The following is a 6,444-nucleotide window of genomic DNA, read 5'->3' on the forward strand; positions in this document are numbered from 1 at the left end:
TTTTATATTAGGCGGACACCTGATCACCCCAGTCACTCACAGCAGGGGGGTGGTATAGGGCTGAAACAACACAGGGGGAAGTTGTAATGCCTTCCCTGTCTTTCAATTGGCCAGAAAAGCGCGCTAACGTCTCAGGGAAGGAAGTGAAAGTAACCCGAACACCGCATGGTGTTCGTTACGAATAACGAACATCCCGAACACCCTAATATTCGCACGAATATCAAGCTCGGACGAACGCGTTCGCTCATCTCTAGTTAATAGTTATGTTAAATAATGATCACACAAAGAGTTGGAACTTCAAAAACAACACTGTTATTAACACCATTAACTAGAGCCGACTTGTAACTTTGTATGTTAGCTCAAGATACTGTAGACATACAGTAGATGACACATTTATATTAGTTTTCCATCTTTTTTCGTGTTTTTTTTCTGCTGATACTTTGAAACAGCAGGTAGTAGGTAAGATTTGGTAAGATTTGACAAGTGTGGCTGATATCTATACTGGTATCCATATGCTCTTAGGTGATAAGTAAAATACTCCAATGTGTGCATGAGCTCTCCATTCACATAATAGAACGTTATTGCCAGGTCTGAGCAGCACTGGGGACCCTGTGAATACAAGAGTACAAAAGGAGTAGTGCTACCTCAAGACCGTATGAAAGTGTGTGTGTATATATATATATATATATATAATTAGGTATTATTTGTTTTCCTTCACATGACTCTAAAGGTGGTAAGTATCTGTAGTAGAAAACCCCTATCTACAGATTAGTTGAAAAATGTCCGACCACAAGGATCCTGAAAATGACACACCCGGAATGCCCCATGGAAATACAATTCCTCGCCCCATGGAAATAAAAGGAGCGCAGGAGTTTGAAAATAACTGCGGGAAGATATTCACGAAGTATTCACTACGTACCGGGAAGATAGGGTAGATCTTATCTTTTCTCGACCATACAATTAACGGAAAAGAGCTGGTGAAAACGAAATCACTGAAATCATAATGAAATCAGGGGTTTGGTTTTGTCCTATTATGTCGCCGTGATTATCACAGCTGCATGAAAGGGAGAAAAACATGTTCATCTGACTCTGCCCTTACACAAGCAAATTGGTAACCATTGCCTAACTGAACTGAACTATTCAGATTCAAGTTGAGAAATATATGCCTGCTTTCTTGCATAAATGGCGCCACTGGTTGAGGCAAAATGCAGCATCATGGACAGGTGAGGTGCTGTTTCTGGAAGAAAGCATACAATTTTTAAAAAAACCTGGACAATCCCTTTAATTTATGTAGTAGAACTAAATTCAAGAGCTTAAGATAGAAGACCCCCTGGTTGGGTCCCCAGCAATCACTCTGGATTGTTTGCACAACTTACATTAACTTTCTGACACAGACACAGTCAGCCAGCGCATGCGGTGTCGGACCGGACGTCAGGATCTATCTCTTACAGCACAACCTTGCTCCTCCTCCCCCGACTCTCTTACTCAGTGGACAGTAAATACTGGAGTTGGGGGGAGCAGGAACGAGGTAGCGCTGTAAGAGATAGCACACACAGCGATGGACTGGATATCAGGTCCTGCCTCCCATGTGAATGTGTCTGCATCAGGAAGATACTGTAAGCTCTGCAGGTGTGGCGCTATTACTACAAGGGCCACTACTAGGGACTCTATCACCACTGGAGCCACTATGGGGGACTGTATTACTCATGGAGCCACTATGGAGGATATTATTCCTACTGGGGCCACTATGAGGAATACTACTACTACTGGGGCTACTATGGGGACCACTATTATTGCTGGAGCCACTATTGGCATGACTATTACTACTGGGGCCACAAACAGGGTCAAAGTTACTACTGGGGCCACAAGCAGGATCATTATTACCACTGGGGCCTCTATGGGGGCCACTATTACTACTGGGGCCACCTCTACCACTGTGGCCACTATAGAGATCGCTATTACTAATGGGTCCACTATGAGGCCACTATTAGTACTGGGGCAACTATGGAGTCATGATTATTACTGGGGTCACTATTACTACTGGGGTGACCAACAGGGTCACTATAACTACTGAAGTCATTAAAGGGGTTGTCCCGCGCCGAAACGTTTTTGGTTTTTTTTCAATAGCCCCCCCGTTCGGCGCGAGACAAACCTGATGCAGGGGTTAAAAAAGAAAACCGGATAGTGCTTACCTGAATCCCCGCGCTCCGGTGACTTCTTACTTACCTGGTGAAGATGGCCGCCGGGATCTTCACCCTCGGTGGACCGCAGGGCTTCTGTGCGGTCCATTGCCGATTCCAGCCTCCTGATTGGCTGGAATCGGCACGTGACGGGGCAGAGCTACGAGGAGCCGCTCTCTGGCACGAGCGGCCCCATTCAGAAAAGAAGAAGACCGGACTGCGCAAGCGCGTCTAATCCGGCGATTAGACGCTGAAAATTAGACGGCACCATGGAGACGAGGATGCTAGCAACGGAACAGGTAAGTGAATAACTTCTGTATGGCTCATAATTAATGCACAATGTACATTACAAAGTGCATTAATATGGCCATACAGAAGTGTATACCCCCACTTTGTTTCGCGGGACAACTCCTTTAAGGGGAACACTTACTATGGGGGCCGTTTGGGGGGTCACTATTACTATTGGGGCCACATTGGGAAAGCTATTAGTAACTGTGGCTGCAGATGATATCTTATTACTAAGTGGAACCACATAGAGATTCTATTACTTAGTTGGTGCACAACGGGGATACTATTACTTAGTGTGATGACAGTAGAGTGCAGTATTAATTAGTTACCCACAGCAGGGGCACTGTTACATAGTGGGACCACAGCAGGGGCATTGTTACTATAAGGAGGCACTGAGAAGTTCATTAGGGATTGTGGAAACAAAATAGGGAAAGTGTGCTGCAGAAGTGAGTCATAGCTGGAAGAAATCTGAGTGGTGGTTTGGACTCAGAGAGAAGAAAACTGAATATGGACAACTCCAAACAGAGACAACATCACCTCTGATCACTGGAGGTAACTGCACTGTAATCACTACCACTGTGTAGAGTCGGTATTCAAGTACATTATATGATAACTGTAGAACAGCAATCGGGCTGGAACACTTGTCTGAAACTGGCCATAGAAAGAAGAAATATAGTTCCTGGTTTTGGTGCTATATATATGTTTTAACTTGGTTCTGGTACTGTGTTTATGTTATGAGCTTGGTTCTGGTGCTAAATCCCTGTTATGAGCTTGATTCTGGTGCTTTATTTATTTTATGAGCTTGGGTCTGGTGCTGTATTTGTTATTAGATTGGTTTTGGTGCTGTATGTTATGAGCTTGATTCTGGGGCTGCATTTATTGCACAATGTGCTTACTGTCCCCACTGACTTACTTTGCCCATACAAATAGTATTGCATAAAATAGAAACAACCACACAATTTAACCTTCACATTGCATCACAACTCCAGAACCCATTAATTACTCAGTCTAGGCTCCTCTCCGGAACTCTCAATCGCTATGTATTTGCAGCCTTTATCCCTCCTAAGCTGATAGCAGGCCTGCTTACTAAGCATCAAGTCTCTCACATGATATGCACCAATCGGTTTTGTTGTAGGCCATCCTACTTAAGGTCCGATGCTCACGAAATTCAGCGTCTTGATCCTTTACTGTGCCACACTGTTCCATACTCTCGCTGGACCCTGGTGTCCTTTCAGGCAGATCAGATATAGGCCTTAGTCCTGTTTGTGGAAACAGCTTCTCTATGGTGCCATCTCTCTCTGACAAATGCAGGACAGTCCCTAATCTCTCGGTGTCTCTTTCATAGTTTATTCGAGCCACATCACACCGTCCTTTTGCAGTCATACTTGCTGCTCATTGCAGCATTACCCACTGGGTTAAAATATAAGGCCTCATGTCCTGCTGTATCTGCTGTGCAGTCTACTGGTGCACTTCACTTACAGTGGCCACCACCACGATCCATTTCAGGCTGCAGTTGACATACTCACCAGTCACTGCTGCTCTGAAATCAGTTTCCTCTCACAGACATACTATTAAGATGGCTGCATGACCTTACATAGGGATGGGACCTAATATCCACTCCCAGCCTCAGAACTTTCAAATTCCTCCTGGACAATCTCTCAGAGGAGAGACAGAAGCTCCCTTCCCTCCCTCCCTCCCACACCAGCCATGTCATTAGGGTTGATTTGGATGGTGATGTGCCAGACACATCACTGCCTGCATTATAGAGAGGGCAGAACCTCCTCCTGGCAGAACTCTGCTCTTCTCATTACCCCTTCCTTGCTGCTAGTCTGGCAAGGAAGGCTGTTGGGACCTTAAACCAGTGGTGGCAAGTGCTACACTTACCTGGCAATCAGCTGGTCTCTGCATTCTATCACTGCTCCCCCTTCCGGAGGGTTCTGGGCATAATGCTGCGACCATTGCCTGTGTGCCAGAGCAGCTGTAAACCGCTGCATTTGTAAGGGGAAAGGGGCACTGCTCACCCCCCTTACACAACAGTAATAGTGGTTTATTGAAGGACTCCAGTTGTAAGCAGTATAGCAACAATCTTTGCCCCTCCTCTAGCCTCTCCATTAGCTTGATAAAGGGCATTTGTCCAAAATGTCACCATACTGCTTACATCTGGAGTTGTTTGATAGACCACTATTCATTTTCCATGAAATTCTTGTGTGTGCTACCAGAATTTTTGATTTCCACAAGGAAACAAAGTATCTCCTTTCCTCAATATTGTAGAGATGTAGCAATCATTAACATGACTGGTGCGTGATGATAACTTGATTTACAACACTGTAGTACATTGTAATTTAAGGGCTTGTCTGAGATACAGCTTCTTTATGAATACGAGTCCCCTATGTGCAAAACATAATTAAGAGCTCATACTCACCAATCTGCGCTTATCCCCTGCCGGTGGATCTGGGTCTTCCTGCTTATGTATTGTTTATAGGCTATAGTCAGCCTGTGATGTCCTGTAAACTTGCTGATCACTGAGCTTTGTCATTGGCTGTAGCAGCAGATTAACGGGTCATGACAGACTGACTGCAGCCGGTAAACAACACATCACCGGGTGAAGATCGGTGAAGATCGGGGGGGCATTATGAATTCTTTCCTATGTTTTGTACATGGAGGATACATTTTTATAAAGAAGCTATATCTCGGATAACCTTTAAGTTATATTGTGTTAAATGTCAAGTTAACATTTACCACATCTGTATGATGTACTGAAAATACTGTAAGTAAAAGACAATGATGACTTTCAGAATGGATTTACAATACTCAAAATCTTACCTTAACAGCGGGGTAGAAACAATAATCGAAATATATTGAATTCAATGTACTCGTTAAATGATACTTTGGAGTAAAGGGATGAAAGGTTTCTCGTTCTGCATTATCTCGAGTATCACCAGGTACAACTCACATTGTTTCCATACATAGTCCAAGCTCTACATCCTCTACCTCAGACCTGTGACTGCAGTTGCCGGCACGAAATCCTTCCACAAATCGTTTAAGGGATTCTTTACTCAATACATAGCCGGCTCCGCCACTCATGTATCCCTGCTTGACAAATGGCTTGAAGTGCTTGCCAAAATAGATAGGCTGGTCTGATGTATAATTAGAAAGCATGAGACGAAGGTTCTCCATCACCACGTAGGTATCATCATCTGCTTTGAGAAACCAGGCAGCTTGATCCAAGTAATACTCATGTATATAATGGAAAGCTCTGATGGTCTTCTGGTAGAGCTGATCTCTGCCTTCCTTGGTGCCCAGTCCAATAGTAGGGAACTCTTCACTGGCGATGGAGCTCATGAACAAAGTTACATTGCAATGACGTGACCAGGAATATTTTACGTGAAGTGCTCTAGCGTTCAAGTTATTAGGTGCTGTCATGATCCAACAAAGCACTCGGACTTTGCGTTCCAGCTCTTCGTTTATACTACTGTCATCTAAAACATTCAAATCCGTAGAAAATCAATTGCAATTAAGGTTTTACAGTGAGAACAGGCAAGCCTTTGTCTCTTACTAGATGTATATCTTGTAGGCTATGCCACTTTGAATATAAACGAAGGGTTCTTACCTGGTTTTGGCATTGGCTTCAAGTTTTTCCATATCCGGTTTGGTGTCTGTTCCTTTTCAATTTCTTCCATAGTTCTTAAAAGGAAGAATGTGGCAAGAAATCCAGTGATGAATCCAAAAGTTAATTTCTTCCATCCCATTCGAGGACAGTATAATGCCATGGGGAACTGACTTTGTGATACAAAAACGGGATGTAATAAATTAGAGATGAAATATGTCAGATCATTCAAGCAATTCGATTCAGATAATGAGCATTTCAATTGGTATTCTTTGTGTCTTTACCCCTTCTCTGCCTTGTCATCTAAACTCATCATATATCTAAATCTCCCATATAAAGGTGTAGGAGAGAGATATAGACACGCAAAGT

At 43.7% G+C, this 6,444-nt stretch overlaps 1 pseudogene; it reads right to left on the reverse strand.

The window, feature by feature from the left end:
- Positions 1 to 393: 393 nt before the first annotated feature.
- Positions 394 to 6,239, reverse strand: LOC136606257 (glycoprotein-N-acetylgalactosamine 3-beta-galactosyltransferase 1-like; annotated as a pseudogene).
- Positions 6,240 to 6,444: the final 205 nt, after the last annotated feature.

Source organism: Eleutherodactylus coqui, chromosome 1, assembly GCF_035609145.1.
Source record: "Eleutherodactylus coqui strain aEleCoq1 chromosome 1, aEleCoq1.hap1, whole genome shotgun sequence".
Lineage (NCBI taxonomy): Eukaryota > Metazoa > Chordata > Amphibia > Anura > Eleutherodactylidae > Eleutherodactylus > Eleutherodactylus coqui.